Source organism: Peromyscus californicus, unplaced genomic scaffold (assembly GCF_007827085.1).
Source record: "Peromyscus californicus insignis strain IS unplaced genomic scaffold, ASM782708v3 Scaffold_9__1_contigs__length_137607984, whole genome shotgun sequence".
NCBI lineage: Eukaryota > Metazoa > Chordata > Mammalia > Rodentia > Cricetidae > Peromyscus > Peromyscus californicus.
In genome coordinates, this window is record NW_026294617.1 from 99,405,745 (window position 1) to 99,424,421 (window position 18,677).

Here is an 18,677-nt window from a genome sequence, read left to right on the forward strand (position 1 = left end):
CTTGACTCAGATTAGACGTGGACTCAATGTAACAGGCAGTGGGCACTACTGGCCTCTGTTGACTGGGAAAGACGGCCATTTAGAGTGAGTCACGTAGGAGGGAAGTATAAGCTGAGTAGAGTGTGGTCAGAAGGCCAGCGAGACTGTTACACTCCATTCTGTTTCTAGCTAGTGTTTGTCTATAATTCTTCATCCCTTCAGCAAACAGTGATCGGACATCTAGTTGGCACATTAGTGACTTTAGGGGCACACAAAGATGGAAAAGATGTGTGCTTGGTTTACCCCTAAAATAAGGGATGGCAGTCACGCGGGCAGCGTTGAAGCAAGGCAATGGTCTTCAAGTGAGGTACCAGTGTGGTAGCACAAGGTTTGGCATAGTGGATGGCGTCCTGGGAAGTGGGAATCGGAATGAAGGCTGCATTTGAAATGCTGCCTAGCTCAGAACAGCTCTATAGGCGAGGAACACTGGGTGGGGTGTTGTCCACAGACAGACTCAGGGCTTCCAGGAAGATGACGGGACAAAGCCAGGGAAGTGATAGGGGCTGTGCATTGAAGGCACAGTGTGGAAAAGGGTGCTCCAGACTTATCCTTGGGTGCAGCAGGAAGAGAAGGTCGTGAAGGTTCAGAGTTGTCATAACAAAGCTGGGCATGGATCGCTTCCATGGTTCTGTGCCATCAACTTATTTAAGAAGAAAATCAGCTAAGGATAAAGAGTGTTGTGGAATATTATTTTAAGGTGGGTTACATTTCTTTATGCTGTGGAACATTTGTTTTAATGATGCAAAGATGTGTTGTAATCCTTTATGTTGCATTTGTTTAGCTCTGTGAAGCTGTGTTACTATGCCTGTCTAAAACACCTGATTGGTCTAATAAAGAGCTAAACGGCCAATAGCAAGGCAGGAGAAAGGATAGGCAGGGCTGGCAGGCAGAGAGAATAAATAAAAGGATAAAAAGAGGGATCAGGAAGCAAGAAAGAAGAAAGGAAAAGAGAACAAGGAGAGGAGGACACCAGGGGCCAGCCACCCAGCCACACAGCCACACAGCCACACAGCCACCCAGCCGCACAGCCACCCAGCCACCCAGCCACCCAGCCACCCAGCCACCCAGCCACACAGCCACACAGCCACCCAGCCACCCAGCCACACAGCCACCCAGCCACCCAGCCACCCAGCCACCCAGCCACCCAGCCACACAGCCACCCAGCCACCCAGCCACCCAGCCACCCAGCCACACAGCCACCCAGCCACACAGCCACACAGCCACCCAGCCACACAGCCACCCAGCCACACAGCCACACAGCCACACAGCCACACAGCCACACAGCCACACAGCCACCCAGCCACACAGCCACACAGCCACACAGCCAGCCAGCCACCCAGACAGCCATGGAGTAAGATTAAAAGTAAGATATACAGAAATAAGAAAAGGAAAAAGCCCAGAGGCAAAGCTCAGAGGCAAAAGGTAGACAGGTTGATTTAAAGTTAAGAAAAACTGGCAAGAAACAAACAAGCTAAGGCTGGACATTCATAAGTAAGAATAAGACTCGGTGTGTGATTTATTTGGGAGGGTGGTGGGCCCCCCCAAAAGAGCAAAAACAACCAACGGTAAAAGAGAGTGGTATCCAGCCCACCAAGGGGAGGGATGGGGAAGAGCTAGTGGAATGTCTCAGATAGATGGGCTCTTGTTCAGAGAAGGGAGTCTCATCACAAAGGGAAACTGAGGCAAGTGTAGAACATAGCACAGCTGAATCAGGCAGTACACCAACTTCAGACCTCATGGCTAGCAGTCTGTGGCTGCTCACCAGGCTTCAAAGTCTGGAGCTGAGAAGGATGTAGGGCTGTCTGTAAGTGGCAATTGCCTCCTCGCGGCTGCCAAGAAGGTTGGACAAAGGCCCAGATTGACCCAGATCTTCCAGACTGGACAAGCGTTGTACCCAAACAAATCAGAGAGCACATGTGTGCTCCTGGTCCCTGGGAAAAGATTTCAATTAGCAATGACCATGCCAGGAGTAAAGTTCACTGATGATATACTGCGCCTGCACAAGGCTCAGTCTTCTGGACCACTGATGAAAGAGACAAGAACTCTCCTTGTTCTCCCGAGCCTTGCAAACTAACAAAGTCAGACAAAGAGCACAGAGACGCACAGGAAATGGTTTCTGGGTTTAGGTGCTAAAACTCATTATCTCACTAGGACTTCTCTCCCTCGCTTTAAATCTGTGTTAAGCAGATCTCAAGATTTCACCCCCCAATCTCAGAATTAATCTGGTTATTCTCCCTGCTGCCCCTCCACGGCGTTAGAATAGTTGTGGCCTTCTACTGTGTACCGGAGGGAGGGTGCGGGCCGGGAAAGGAAAAGCTGTATCACTAATGATGTTCACCAGAACCTGTCAGTTCGTCATTAGCATACTGATACAGGAAAACTGAGCAGCTCCAGGATGAGCCAATCAAGACTGAGCATGGAGCTTCAACTAGGCTGTGACCGTACCTGGGCTCCCAAGATGATGGATAAAGATGATCCTAGGGCCAGAGTGTCTGTCCTTCGGGGCGGGGCCTCAATTGTTTCCCTGTGCCATGTTTCTGTCACAGACCCCACAGCTGACTCCAGCATGTCCTTGTACCAGGACAGGTATTTTTGTCATTAGGTCTCTTAATCTAACTAGAAATAGCATCCATTGGTTTTGTTTGTTTGTTAAATAGTTTCCCATGCTGGCCTTAAACTGGCTATGTAGCCTAAGATGACCTTAAGCTGATCCCCTGCCTCCACCTTCCAAGTGGTAGAATTACAGGCTTGCACTTGCACCCCAAGCCTGTTTGTATGTGGTGCTGAGGAGGGACCCAGTGCTGGGTGCATGCTAGGCGGGGAGTGCTCTGCCAGCTAAGCTGCGTCCTCAGCCCCCATTGCCATGGCGGTCCAACGCCATTTGCTTCCCCTCGTCTCCGCCAAGTGCCAGCAAGTCATGTAGGAACTGCAGGTGGTGGTAGTTTTCAAAACCTCATCCATTCCCCACCCTGTGATCATAGAATCTTATCATTAAATTTGAGACCAACTATTACTATTGGTGAGGGTGCCTGGTTGGTCTCTGAGAGAGAGAGAGAGAGAGGAGAGGAAGAGAGGAGGAGAGAGACATGCATGGCTGGGAGCCGAGACTGTGCGCAGAACTATGTGCTGGGTTTGGAAGCAGTCATACGACACTGGGACATCAATGAACTTTTCACACCTCCAAGAGAAACCCCATCCTCTTTTGCTTCCTTCTCCCACTGGGGGTCAAACTGTGCTCAGCAAGCACCTTTGTCCATTGTCATCCTGTCTGGCCCTGCTTTGTTTTTTGTTGTTGTTTTTTTAATATTTATTTCTTATGTGTAATAGCCAGAAGAGGGCGCCAGATCTCATTATAGATGGTTGTAAGCAACATATGGTTGCTGGGAATTGAACTCAGGACCTCTGGAAAATCAGTCAGTGCTCTTAACCTCTGAGCCATCTCTCTCTCCAGCCTCTGCCCCGCACCCCTTACCCCCCCCCGCCCCCGCTTTGTTTTTTGAGATACGGTTCCTTTGCTTTTCATGCCCCTGCCTCAGCTTCTCAGATACCAGGATTACAGGCTTGTGTTGCCATGCCTGGGTGCAGAAAACCATTGCTATTCCTCAGGGTGGAATGTCAGGAGGGTGAACAGAAATGCTGACACACGGACTTGCCTGCAAGATCTAACAATAGTGATTTATTGTTCATTCACAGATTGTCCCAGGCCCTAGCAGCTTAAAACAATAAAACTGTGTCCTCTTCATCGCTGTGGGTCATAGAGCAGCTCGACTGAGGGGTTCTGGCCCAGGGGACCTTGGGAATTGTCTGGGACTGTAATTATCTGAGGATTTGACTGAAGCTCAGGATCTGCTTCCAAGATGACTCATGTTGCTGTTGGAACTCGGTTCCTTGCCATATAGACCTCACTATAGGGCTGCATGTAATAGAAAGACTTATCTGCTGGAGGGGAGTAGGGACACAGAACACACACACACACACACACACACACACACACACGCGCACACACACACACACACACGCACACGCACACGCACACGGGGGGGGGGGGCAGCGAGAGAGTGCCCTATATATCCTGACTTAGCCTCAGAAGTCATAAATTACCACTCTTATCCACCATGCCACAGTATGGGAGGGTATCACTGTGAATACCAGGAGCTGTGGGATTAGGGTCAGTCTTGGAGGGCAGCTTCCACAGTATTTATAATGATAGATTCTACCTTCTTTTTTTTTTGAGACAAGGTCTCACTATGTATCCCAGGCTGACTGCCCAAGACTTGGGCCCTAGCGCTGGTATGACAAGCATGTGCCATCCCTCCTAGCTCAGCTCCTGCTCTCTTAGAACTCAGCACTTAAATCCTTCCTCCTTCTCTCCAATCAACGCACACACTGAAAAGGAAGACAGTTACAGTGATTATTTTTTTCACACTTAGTTACTTTACTGAGCTGGAAACATCCATCTTCATATCAGGCATAGTCATGATTCAGAAATTTGGGAGTAGACAGCATTTATCTCAGTTAGTTTGAAGAACATGGAACATATTGGGATGTTCTTTGTTTCATTGATACTTTCTCACTTTTTTATTTCTTTAAGATATCAGGTTAGACAATCACAACCACTAGCAGATGTGCTGGCTGAAAGTGCCCTCTGTGCTCTAGAAAATATACTTGAGTACAAAGGATTTACTCAATTCCTTATGATATGGCCGTATCGCTGAATTCCTTCGTAGAGTGGCAGAGGCCTCCTGTTTACTCGTCTTCCCAGGAGCAGGTGTAAAAGGCCCAGGAAGACAAGAGCTGTCTACTATCAAATTCTCCAGGACAGCAACGGCAAGACCAGCCTTTCCCCTGCTGCCCTGAGGTCTTTTCTAGCAGCCAAGGGTTTGTGTTTTTAAAGCCTGTGGCAAACAATAGCAAAAGTGGAAAGACTTTCAGGATACCGTCTTAACACATTCTGTGTTCCAGCCTTAAACATGACTGTTGTGGGATATAATCTTTTTGTGCACTGTGAGGATGTGTCTTTGCCACGGGGCCTTCTGATTGGTTTAATTAAGAGACTGACTGGCCAATAGCTAGGCAGGAAGAGGTTAGGCGGGACTTCCAGGAGAGAGAGGACTCTAGGGGATGAATCTAAGCTTGCCAGAGACACCAAGAAGACTTGGAGCAAGTCGGACATACAGAACGGGAGAGGGGTAAAAACCATATGGCAGAACATAGATTAATAAAAAACAGATTAAGTTATAAAGCTACTGGGACAAGCTTAAGCTAAGGCCAGACTTTCATAATTAATAATAAGTCTCCATGTCATTATTTGGAGGCTGGCAGTCCCACCCAGAAAGTACTACTACTCATGACTCATGCAGATGTTGATGGATTGACCAAATGGATGGATTCATTAATTCAAGCACAAAGGAACCTAGGTTGATACTTATTAGCCGGCAGGTGTTTGTAGGACACAGGGGCTAGAATCGGTTGCTATTGGACAGGCGTCTATGTTGCTGGGCTGACCCCTGGATGGGTCTTCATTGCAAAACAGGCTACAGAGAAATGCTAGAAACCAGGCTGACATGGCTTACTGATAGGACTGGCTAAGGAAGGAGGGGAAGAGTCTGATTGGCTGTGGATCTGGAAGGGGTGGAACACTGGAGTCTGATTGGCTGTGGATCTGGAAAAGGTGGAACACAGGAGTCTGATTGGCTGTGGATCTGGAAGGGGTGGAACACCAGAGTCTCAGAGATGAGGTAAGATGGGTCTTAGAACAAGAATAAGAGCTCAAAGTAGAGGAAACTGAAAACAGATTAATGTAGCTCTTCAACAAAACCTGCACGTTTTGCAAAGGACGAAGAGACCAGGAGCCAGAGTGGTGTAGGCAAGAGGCTGGAGAAGTAGCAAGAGGAAGAACGATGTGTCAGATTCAGCTGTATGTAAACAGGTTTTTTAGATTAGTACACATCCTCTGGAAGTAAGCCATTCATCACTGGTATGGCAAGTTCAGGGCCATCGGAAACCTAGACTCACCACTAACATGGAACTTCTATCTCATGGTCCAAGATAGGAGCTCAGACTCCAACCGTCATGTCCACACTTAATAGTACAGAGGAAGGAGCAAGATATGTGTGTCCTGTCCCCTTTGAGGGGCTGTCCTGTACCATTGTAAGACACTTAGCAGCTTCCCTGGCTTCTACCACCAAATTCCAGTATAACTCCCACTTCCCCTGTGTGACAAGTAAAAGTGCTTACAGACAGAGTGATGGATGTCACTTAGGGGGCAAACCGCCCCAGATTTGAGAATCAGTGCTTTTAGCCGATTCTCCGAGGCTGTCCGTGGTCCCTCTGCTTTATAGACTGCAGATTAGAACTTAGCCACAGAGGCAACGGCCTTGGAAATGAAATCATCATTGCAGGCAACCATTCGCCCAGCTAAGTCAGGAGCTCTGGTACTAGAGGGGAGGCGAGAGATTGGGAGATAAGGCTATGACAAAGATTCAGCTGAACGGCTGTTTTGTTCCAGGTTCTAGGGACTGGATGAGTCGTGTGGTCCCTCCCTCCCTCCCTCCTCCTTTCCCATCTTCCCTCACTCTCTAATCCTATCTCTTCTTTCCCCTCCCCACCTCTCCTTCCTCCCCACCTCTAACATGATTCCATCCTTGGACGTCTGCACGATGGACAGAGCAGCGGAGAGAGATCCTCTCAGATGAGTCGCACCAAGATGGAGCCTGGCTGGTCTCGCTTCCCTCCTCCAAACCTGCCACGGAAAGTCCCGGCCTGGTAACCCTCCCACCCCTGGCTCCAGAGAGGCCTGCTTTGAATAAATGACACATTTGTCCTAGTAAATGTGGCCAACTCAAATCACACCCTATATGTCTCATTGCAAACCTGTCCCTGTGATAACCAGACAGACACGGTACTTCCTGGTGCCAGCTAAGGGGTGGCACGGCTCTCAGGGTGGCACAGCTAACTTGGGGACTTGGAGGGGTGGTTTGGTTTCGCTCATCAGGTCCCCTTCTCCTGTTTCAATTTTTTCTCTATCCAAATGTTTTTTACTTCTTTATTTGTTCAATAAACATGGCCCAGACACCTGTTTGGGTTGGGTATTTTGTAGGGTTCAGTGTGAAAACAAGGTACTGCCTATCTCTCTGGAGCTGGCACTGGCCCTGCCCTTCCTGGCTGCCTATCATCTGTTCCTTCCAACCCCTCCTGGCTCTCCTCCTCACTGGGGACATTGCTCTGCCACACTCAGTTTTCCTGTCCCTCTCCCTGTGGAGGTTTGGACATGTACATGCCCAGCCTGAACTCCTGCCCTCACCCCCAGTGCATGACATTTGTGTATGTACTCATGTGCATGTACATACAATACACACATACATACACATAAGTGTGAATGCACACAATCATGCATGTTCATGCATACACATACATACATGAATATGTATACACACACACATACACATCCACCTCTAACTTCACCTTTCTTTTCAAAACAAGATTTCTATGTGTAGTCTCGGCTGTCCTAGAACTCACTTTGTAGACCAGACTGGCCTCGAACTCACAGAGATCCGCCTGTCCGCCTGCCTCTGCCTCCCAAGTGCTAGGATTAAAGGTGTGCGCCACCACCGCCTGGCTACCTCCACCTTTCTTTTTGGTCTTGGTTGGCTCATTCTTCACTCTTCAGCTTCCACATTCCTTTCCTGAGAGAGACTGTTCCACACTTCTTCCAGTCTCCAGTCCCACATGCCACCCAGGGGCTGGGGAGTACAGTAAGCCAGGCTGAGGCAGGCACCCAGGAGTGGCAGGACCAGGAGCCCTGGGGCACTGGCTGGTCCTTGCAGTTGCCACCCTCCCTCTACTCACTCACCCCCTTCCCTGGATACCCTTTGAGAAGGTTCCAGAATCTTCGGCTCTAGAGTCCATAAGGTGGCAGTACATTTTATAGAGAGGAGATTTCTTCCCCCTGCTTTTCTCCGTTTCCCTCACTCCCCTCCCCTCCCCTCCTCTCCTGTCCCCTCCCCTCCCCCTTCACCAAACCCAGTTCCATTTGTATTTTCTTCTTACTAGGTTTTAAAAGATGCGTAGGGTCCCCCCCCCCAGCTAAGATTGCCCCTCCCCCGCTGTAGCAGCGGCTAGAGAAGCAGGTGAGGTCTGGCATGTGGGGTCACCAAGGGCAGAAAGGAGGCTCATGTTGGGTCCCCAGATAGGCACAGATGTAGAGGGGCCAGGTTAGCTGAGCAGAAATGTGGTAAAGACAGGGTAGAACAAAGCTGTGCGCTGAGGTGGCCCCCTGCTCCCATGGCCTGAAATTGTTTGGCAAAGTGCCAGCTGGTGGGTGCTGCCTCCAAAGGTCTGGGCCTGGAGAAGACCGTAGAGGTTTGGCTCAGGCCCAAGGAAGGGGCATCTTGACTCTCATGGTAAAGGGTAAGCGGAAAACATGGAGCCCGAGGAGCAGGACCTCGTTAGCATTCCATTACCATGCAAGAACCATGCTGGGGAACCCCTGGTTTTTCTCTCTGCGGAGACTTGATGTATCATCCTTCCGACCTGCAAAGTGCTGAGGCCCTCCCAGGGCCTTGTGCTAGTTCAGCAAGCTCTCTACCACTTAGCTGCATCCCCAGCCCCAGGCCTGGTCTTTAAACTGCTGCCAGAGAGGAGCCTCTGGTGCTCACTGGTTCCGGCAGGCAAGCAGGAAGGAGACTTTAGGGAGGGAAACTGAGCCCTGCAGCTCCTGATAGCATAGTATGGTGGGCTAGGCTGAATTCGTTTGTATTTTTTTTTTTTTTTTTTGGTTTTTCGAGACAGGGTTTCTCTGTGTAGTTTTGCGACTTTCCTGGATCTCGCTCTGTAGCCCAGGCTGGCCTCGAACTCACAGAGATCTGCCTGCCTCTGCCTCCCGAGTGCTGGGACTAAAGGCATGCGCCACCACCGCCCGGCAAGGCTGGATTCTCAGGGCCAGACTGGCATGGCCAAGGCACTGCAGGCTGACCACAATGCCAGGGTTGCTGGCTAAGGTGGTGGTCACTCAAGGGTGACAACCCTGGAAATGAGACTGTAGTCCCGAGGTTGACGGGACATAATTACAGCACTTGTGTGTGGAGACAATGTCGTACATTCACATTTCCCGGAGACTCCCTGCCAAAGCCGGCTAGACCCCAAAGGGATCTCAGTGCTTGTGAACTTTGATGGATTGTTGGGAGCTGAGGAGGATGATGGCTTGGGGCAAATCCAGGTGTGCGGCCCACAGTTAAGCCCACAAAGCATAGAGCTTTGCTTTGGATGGTTCTCCTGTGGAAAGAGGTGGCACACAGAACAAAGTGCCAGGGGAAACATGTTTGAATCTGGAGTAGGTGCATTTTTTTTTTTTTTTGGATGAAACAGAAGAAAGGAGGAGGAGGAGGAGGAAGGGCTTTGGGAAGAACTTGGGGTTTGCAGAGGGCACACGGGGGTGGGGGGAGGTGAGTTCAGCTGAGGAATGGGGACAGAAGACAATGAGGTTAGTGTGACAGGAGCCTGGGAGGAGTACAGTCAGGAAGCGGTGTAGGTGGGAAAGCAGGTCTGAAGAAAGAGGGGCCTGTACCAGGAGGAAGCGGAGAACAAAGGGAGAGGGGGTCAGGGAAGGATGCAGGGGAGCGCGGTGATCAAGGACTCAGGAAGGACGGCACCTCAGCGAAGTCAACAGCAGGGAGATTAGGAGGGGACAGGAGCTTGTCCTTTGGGAGTCCTAGCTGTGCCCTAAACCCTCCGCAAGTGCAAGGTCACTTCAGCGGGAAGGCAGGAGGGAGGCAAAGACTTGGCAGGGTGCTCAGGCTAAGCCTGGAGTGATGGGACCGCGTGTGTTTGTTCATTCAACAGACATTCATTGAATGTGTTCTAGGAACAGAGCAGACAAGACCAACGCCCTGATCTCTCCAATGTGTGTAGGCACGTGTATATGCATGTGTGTATTTACTATGGTGTTGAGGGGGATGGGGTGCGGTCAAGCCCACTTGCATGCTAGACAAACATGACTGCTGAGATTTTTATTTGTAAGTAAACAGTGCTGGTGGTCAAACCCAGGGCCCCACAAATGCTGGGCCAGCTCTCAGCCACCGCGCCCCACGGCAGCTTCTAGTTTATAGTCCAGGCCACCGTCTAAGGAGAGGGGACGGCCAGCAATCAATGGGACGCTTTCTATGCATCTTCAACATGCTGCCTGTTCTTCTTTACCCCCAACCAGGTCGAAGCTGCTCGGAACCAGGTCTGCTCAGCTCGATGGCAGAGGACAGCGCAGAAACACCATCAGGACTTGGTGTGGTGGGACTAACTAGGGTTAGCACATCACCTTTGTGGCCTCTGCCCTCACCGTTTCCCCGGACACAAACCTCCTCGGAATGAAGGAAAGAAGAGTTCCCATGTCTGTCCACCCAGAACCGCCTCCTAACTTTATTCCTCTGGCGGCTTCTTCCACTGTTTTACCATCCCTCGGCGGAGTAACCTTTAGAGCAGGCTCATGTCAGCCCGGAACTCCCTGCTTAAAAATGTTTGGATGAAAAATTGGTCAGAATGCGTCTGAGTCCCAAGGAACAGAAAGCTCAGATAGTTGGCCCCACCATGGAGACACTTAGCATCTCACTTGACAAGTAGCCTGGAGGAAATGGCCCCCAGAAGGTGACCAGTAATTCCACAGCCAGGGCCCAAGTCCCTCCTGCTTCTGGCTCTGGCATTCCTAGGCTGGACTCTGCCAGTCACCAGGGTAGCTCTTCTATCCGGATATCACAGGGTCTAGCAGGAGAGGGATACTTTGTCCACGTGTGTCTGCAACAGGAAAGGGACCTTTATCCAAGGACTCAGCAAATCGCCCGTATGACAGTACTAGCCTCTGAGTCCAAGGGCCACCATCTTTGGGGGACCTGCGGGTCCTGCTCCCAACTTCCCTCATAGAAGAAAGGAGTGTGGAGGACCATGGGACCCTCACCTGAATATCCAGCCACATCTCCCAACCACTTGTGGGCAGTCCTGCCCTGATTGCCCGTGGCTGTGGGAGGGGCTGGAGGGTATAGGTGGGGAAGGGCGAAGGAAGGGGGTTTAGTCCTCAATCACCGGGCAGATGTCAGTCATCCCTGTGGGTGCGACCCTTCCAGGCGTGCTACTTTAAGGTTACCCAGGCTCCTGACTGTATCCCCTCACCCCCTGCTCTGTAAGTAACCCTAATGAACTCACTGGTTCCCCCAGGTGAAACTTTGGTGGGCTCCTACCTTGCTTTGTAGGTGGGAGGAGGCGTAGACATTGTTTGCTTTTCTCCCAGAGAAGGGATTTTAGCAACAGCTATACTTGCTCAAGTCTTCCTAAATCAATAGCAAGGAGACAGGTTCTCCATGGCTGCCTCGGGAAAGCAAGGGCCAAGTACAGTGTAGATTTCCTGCTTAAAAAAGGGGGGGGTGGGTGCCTGGAGAGATGGCTCGGCTCACAACTATCTCTAACACCAGGTCTAGGGGATCTGACACCCTCACACAGACAAAACACTGATGCACATAAAAAAATAAAAATAAGTCATTAAAAAGAAAAAAGTTGGGTTGGCCAGGAAGTCAAGGGTGAGACACTTGTGGCCACCACAGGTGTCTGCCACGGGTATCCAGACTTTCAGCACCAGGAGCTCACTTTGTAACGAGACATCAAAGGCCCTCGCCCGTATTCGCTGCCTGCACTCCAGCCACTGCTTTGTCAACAACCCCCAACTGTGATCTCCAGTCACAGCTCCACACAACACCCTCTGATCTCTGACGCCTCCTGCAATGCTGCCCATTGATGTCTTCTCCCCCCCCCCTCCCCCAGACAGCCTGTCTCTGCTCACACTGTTTTCAGGCACAGGGCACCGTCCCACACCAGCTGTGTTGCCCTCTCCAGGCTGAGCTGTAAGTGGCACGTGTAATCCGACAATCAGAAATGGATCCCCTGGTTGGAATTCCAGCTCTGACACTCACTAGCTAGGTGATCTCAGGCCAAATGTTTAAATTCTCTCAGCAAACTGATGGATTCTTCTGGAAGACCATAAAAGCGAATTTATTAATAATAACGGGGCTTACTTTTTATTTATTTTTTGCTGTTTTTTATTACTTTAGTTAGCAGATAGTGTAATGGGTTCACTGCAACATTCTCATTTTCATACACAATATGTCATGATACCTTACTTCTGTTTGCTCCCATTACTGGATTATGGTGAGGACTATAATGTATGTATGTAGAGTGCCCAGCACAATTATCTAGCACATCAAAACTGCTCAGTAAATGCCAGTTCTTATTTGGTTTTGGATATGATTAGCATTCTCACAGAGGGCCATTTGTTGACACATGTACAGAACAGCCTAATGCCAGAAGGAGGCTCCAAGACCTTTGATCACTTCATAAATATTTCACAATTTCACCACCCAGCGTCTGGGTATTGAAAGATAGGCCCCTATAATTTTTTTTTTAACTTTTGTTTTCCTTTCCAGCGTTGGGGACTTCACCCAAACCCTCAAGCATGCTAGGAAGTGCTCTGCCACTGAGCTGAGCCCCCCCGCCCCGCCCCCGTCCCCCCTCCCCCGCCCCGCTTCCTCTGTTGTCTTTAGGACACTGGTCTTCAGGGTGGGCAGGCAGCTTGATGCACACTGCAGACAGTTTTGAAGACTTCTTGGCCACCACCTGTATCTAAGGGCTGTCTCTAAAAAGAAATTAGAGGTGCCTGCCCATGCTCCCCTTTCTCCAACCCTCTTCTGGAGCCTTTCCTGCTCACCTAGATGAAATTAAGGAGGCTCGGCTTTCGGTCCTTGCAGGATACACTGAGACTCTCAGCTCTGAACTTTAGAGGATTCCAGATTGGTACAGTGTCTAGGGAAATCTTAAAGACCCCTCAGTGAATGAGGAAAACCCCCAAGAAGTAGATGACAATCACAAGATTCCGCTGCCTGGTGGGGACTTGCGACATAGCAAACATGCTATCTGGCCTCTATCCCGCCCCCTAGAGGTCCCAAAACTCTCATTGGTTTTGGCAGTATGTAATTATTGTATCACTTGGTGCCTGGTATCTGACACTTGTAAGACCCTTGGGATCCCTAGAGAGTGATATGCTAATGAGGTACCTTGGCTGGAGAACGGAGGACTGGATGCACATTAAGAAGGTCACTAGAGGAACCAGTCACAGGATTGGAGGTTTACAGCTTTCAGCCCCACCCCCTACTCTCTTAGGCAGGACTGGAGACTGAGTTCAGTCACCAGTCACGCCTGCATCACAAAACTATCATAAAATTCTGAAATAAGCTGACTCATTGATCTGGGCTTGTTGGCCCAGGAGAGTGTGTGCCCAGGAGGGCACAGGTACCCAGCTGAACACCTTGTCCTGTCTGTCTTCCGTCATTTGACTGCTCATTAGTTGTGTTTTCTACTGTAAACCAGTAATAAATAGTAAACCAAGTGTTTCCCTAAGCTCTGAGGGTCATTTAGCAAATCACTGAGCCAGAGGAAGGGAATTGTGGGAAACCCTAATTGGAGCTGGTGAGTTGAGACACTTGGGATGTGTGCTGGGGATAGTCCTGGAAGGCTAAGCCCTCAACCTGTGAGTAGTGCCAGAACCAACCTAAACTGTAGGAAACCAAGCTGATGTCTAAAGAGCTGCTTGCTGTGGAAAAGCCCACATTTCATGGCAGAATTTCTAGGTGTAGGAAAAAAAATGTATTTTCATATCCTTATCAATCCTAAGGAGTTGCTAGATTCTCAGTTCTCCTGTGCCACCTTAAGCTTCACTTGTGTGAGGATGTTCTGGGCTGAGATCAAAAGTTCGGAGGAACTACCTTGTCAGCCTATGTCTGAATTTCTTCTATGTACTACAAAGGCTCATTCTGCAATACAGGTTATGTTTGAAGGGTTCATCTCCTCTCAAGGAGTTAACTAATCTTTGAAAGAAAGAAAGAAGGAAAGAAAGAAAGATGCTAGCAAAGGACTAAGGCCTCTGAGCGATGTGGCATGATAAAAGAGACTCTGTATCCTTCACTAGGCATATGTATTTGGGTGGTTAAAAGCAGGTGGGCTTCATAGCAGAGCTGGTGGGGGGATGACCAGAGAAGCTGGTCCTTAGCATGAACTGATTAGCAAAAAGTCATTTTCCCATGGACCACCCACAAAATCCAATTATAACAATAAGCCAATTGGTCCATTTCGACTTAACGCGATTGTAACATTTAATTGGCGTTCTTCTTTATTTTATGTGGATCGGTGTCTTGGCTGCGTGTGTGTCCGTGTGCCATGTATGCTTCGTGCTCACAGAGACCAGGAGAAGACACAGGGATCCCCTGGAACTGAAGTTAGAGTTGTTTTCTGGGAGCTGGATCTGGGCCCTCCGGAAGAGGAGCCATCTCTCCAGTCCCTGCTTTTCTGTTTAGAGAAACATCTTGTATCCATTGACAGTGCCCAACAGGCAATCATTGTCTGGCACTTACTGAGTTCCAAGTAGTATTGTAAGTACTAGTGGGCTGCTTTAATCATTATGGAATGCGGTGGCCCGATTTCCAGGGTCACTGGGCTATTGAAAACTGTAGTTTCGTGCCTAACCGTTACCTTGTTATCCTCCGCAGCACATAGCAATTTCAGACGTACTCCATGCTTACTTCATGGCTTGACTCTGACTCTGCACTGGGACATAAACTGGATGGTGAGGACTTTTACACTCAGCAGCTAGAAAATGCTGCCCGTGTAGCACAAAGGCTGGCTGGGATGAATAATCGACTAACGCTTCAAAGTAGCAGTCATACACCGATTGTAGCGGGTTTTCATCGGGGCAGCCGAGGAGCTTTCAGAATCCATGACCGTAGATAAGAAAATGGAGAATGAACTGGGGTACAAACCCCGACAGCTCAGCTCTGGGACACAGACAAGCATGACGGTATGTTAGCTCACCACACAGCGCTGAAAGTCAATGGGTAAGCCTGAACGTAGGTCTCAAGTATTTAGATAGCAGAGTCCGTGGCGGTAAGGTATCAAACATCACAGGCTTCCAAGTAGCCGTGTTCCACACTGCAGGAGGGACAGGTGCTGCAGCCTGGGTGGACCGGGAAGCTGCCTGGAGAACACGGAGCTTTCCCTGGGCCTGGCAGAGCCAGGAGGACTCGGAGATTAGGGAAGAGTGAATGGGAAGTGTGTGGAAGCAGGGAGGAGGGAAAGGAAGGAGAACTTGGGAGAAAGGGTCGCCTAGGCCTGTGCTGGGTGCAGGAGGGTAAGAGGCCCCTGTGAACTGGCACCTGAGCTTGGCAGGGTGGAGGGTGGCTGAGGGGGGGGGGCAGTGAAATAGTAACGGGCTTTGACGAGCGGGAGGAAGGAAGTGTGTCATGTGTACAGAACGGTATCGGTCTTGAATCGGGCGGCACCCCGAAGTCAGGTAGAGAAGGAAAAGGGAAGGCGGTTGAGAGTGTGACCGCTGTTAGGGAAGAGGTGGGGGCCTCAGAGAAGGCCGAGACCTCGCTGCGCAGGCTGCAGAGGTGGCCTGACCTCAGACTGCTCTGTCCCTCGTGAGTCGCATAAAAGGCCAAGGCCAGCCTTTCACTCTCTCTCTCTAAGTGCAAAATGGCTGAGGGGTGGTGGTGAGGAAGAGAGAGGGAGGGAGGGAGGGGTAGCTCTAGGAGATAGTATGATGACATGTAGTGCTCAGCTCCAGACACTGCATCTTTAAAAGCTACAGAAGACCTCACATCATGGACTTCCAGCCTCTAGAGCCAGAGGGTAACAAGCCGCAATGCCGGCTCACACACAGGCGAAGTCGGTCCTCGCAGAAAAGACACCAGAAGCCAGCAGATAGATGCCACAGGCCACAGCAGGGATCCCTGTCACCGGTCAGTGCTGCTTTAGCAGGATATGTGGGGACCAGGGGACAGATGGCTGAGGGGTGAATGTTGTGGAACAGTCCAGGAAGGTGCTGCCTTCCGGGCTCGGGACACACACATTCTTAGGAGTATTTCTATCCGGGTGCGGGACAGACACATTCTTAGGAGTATTTCTTTTGTCTTCTGTTCTTCCCCCTTTGGTTTCTTGTAATGTCTGCTCACCTGCCTCAGAAGGCAATCTCAGGACTTGGGCAAAATGCAAGTCAGTACCTGTTTTTATAATTATAGCTTAGACAGCTGGGGTACTTGGTTCTGTCTTGGTTTTTTGTTGCATTCCTGAATATCTTGGGTCTAACTGTGATGATTGTTTTGACCTTGTCAGTCAAGAGCTTGTTGGGCAAGAGCAGAAATGCCTTCAATGTGACCATCAACTGCGTGTTGAGACCGTTTTAGTTTCTAATTGACTTTATGAGTTACTCACTAGTGAAAGCAAAGCTAGAAATTGCAATATGACTTTAAACTATCACCTGGGGGATACTATTGGGAGAACACACGAAACTGTTTTCTCAGTTCCTCAGGGAAGTTATGTCACCATAACAGAAGACACTAGATCATGGTGGGTTTCCATTGTCACTAATACATATGTCTGCTATGTGCCAGATAGATTCTGGGCTCACAGGAGTGACCAAGACGACACAGACCTTATTCTCATTGAATTTCCTCCTGTATTTTTCCAAATTGCTGCCAGGGGCTATAGGTATCACTCAGTGTAGACAGCTTGCTTGGTATGAATGAGGTACCATGTTCAATACCAGCATCACCAACAGAACAAAACAAAATAGTCGTTAATCCCTTCCACAACAGAATACAATGTTATGCATCCACTTTTTTGAGAATCGAGGATTTTATAAAAAATAGTAATCAAAATTTTTGGTGAATGTGCCATTCACATTCTTTCAGAGTTTGTGCTCACATGGATGAGGATTCAGGGAAGGGATAGGTCTGATCGGTGTAAACTCAATGTAGGTCCTGATCACCGGTGTTAATCTGGGCACTAATGTCTCCTGACCGGTTGAAGATGAGCATGCTCACCACCTAACAAACCACCATAAAGTGATATTGGAAAGTGATTCCTCATCAGTCAGATTTTTCACTATGGCAACATACCCGAGAGACCATTGAAAGAAGGTCAGATTTATTTATGACTTGTAGTTCAGAGGTTTCAGTCCACAGTCATTGGGGCCATTATTGCTGGTCCTGTGGAAAGACCACATATCATGGTAGAAGGGCATAGAGGAAGAATGTGGATCACTTCCTGGTAGCCAGGTCACAGAAAGATGCTGCACAACAGAATGGGACCAAAGAGTCCTCTTCACAGACTGCTTCCTCTAACAGCTTGGGACCACATCTTCAACACAAGCCTTTTGAGGGAAAACTTCATAACATTCCTTATTTTGGGCAGGGTGTGTGTGTGTGTGTATGTGTGTGTGTGTGTGCAAACATCTATTAATGGATAGAGTATCTCTATGCGAATACACAACCTTTCCTGTTTCATTTCCTCAGAAGTTGCCTTGGAGGCAGACTGAATCTGACCACGGAATGCCACATGTGAATGGGAAGCGGCTTCCATCTGTGGTGATATTTTATTTGTGCTGAAATGTGGTGATATTTTATTTGTACTTTAATAAATAAAGTTTGCCTGGAGATCAGAGGAAATAGCAAGTCATTTTAAGTAAACAAAGAAGTCAGGCAGTGTAGCACACACCCTTAATCCCATCACTTAGCAGTCAGGATCTCTGTGTGTTCAAGGCCACACTAGGGAACAGAGCCAAGCATGGTGACACATGCCTTTAATCCCAGTACCAACCATAGAGTTCTGGAGGCCTGTACGGACAGGAAGAGACAGAGCTGGCTAGGAAGAGGAAGTGATGTAGCTGAGCGACAGAGAGCAAATCAGATGGCAGAACAGCAAGGCATATAAGCCTGGGTAGACAGGAAGTCACTCTCTTTGGAAGCTGCAGTGTTGGTGAGGTAAGGTTAGCTGTGGCTTTCCTTATTTCCCTGATCTCTCTAAGGCTTTCACCCCTATATTTGGCTCTGTGTTTTTTATTTAATAAAATCATTTAGAAATTTGTCTCCATCCATCTGGTCACTGGGTAGGCCTCAGTCAGTCTGGTGCCCAGGCTACTCACCCACCCAGCCAAGCTGACTTCTCGCAGCCTACCGTGGCTATAAAACTACAAGGTGAGGTTTACAGATATTCACACACACATTCCGACTGCCCACTGTGCGTAAGACTCTACCCTTTGAACATGTCACTAATTCCATGTGCTTCTACCCGTTCTCAAGAATGCCAAGGTCCCTAAAACATGAAGGGCTAAGGACAAAAATGGCTCAAGTTCACTGCTCCAGCCACTCCAGTTCTGAAGGTAAGTTTGAGATGTCAAACACTCCCCTACTAGAAATAATTATCTCTGGGTTGAGAAATGTTTTCACTCTCTTTCTTAATCTCCTTATTTCTTCTTCTCTGAGCCCCTTGGAGCCTATGAAGTAGATCTCACTTGTGTGCTGAGAGAGCATGAAATAAATATAGAGCGATAATGAGGACGCTTTGGGCCACCCGGGGGTAGTCAGTATGGCTAAGACGCACAGCAGGACAAGGAATACCTGCTCAGAAGTCAGAAGGCCCAGGGAGCATTCTTGTCTTCTAATGAAACCGCCGCTCTGTCCGCTCCTGACACCCCATCAACTGTATCCATTTTATGGAGGCAAATCGTCTCTCCAGTTCTCCCCAACGCAGCGCCTGGGGTGGAGCTGGTGCTC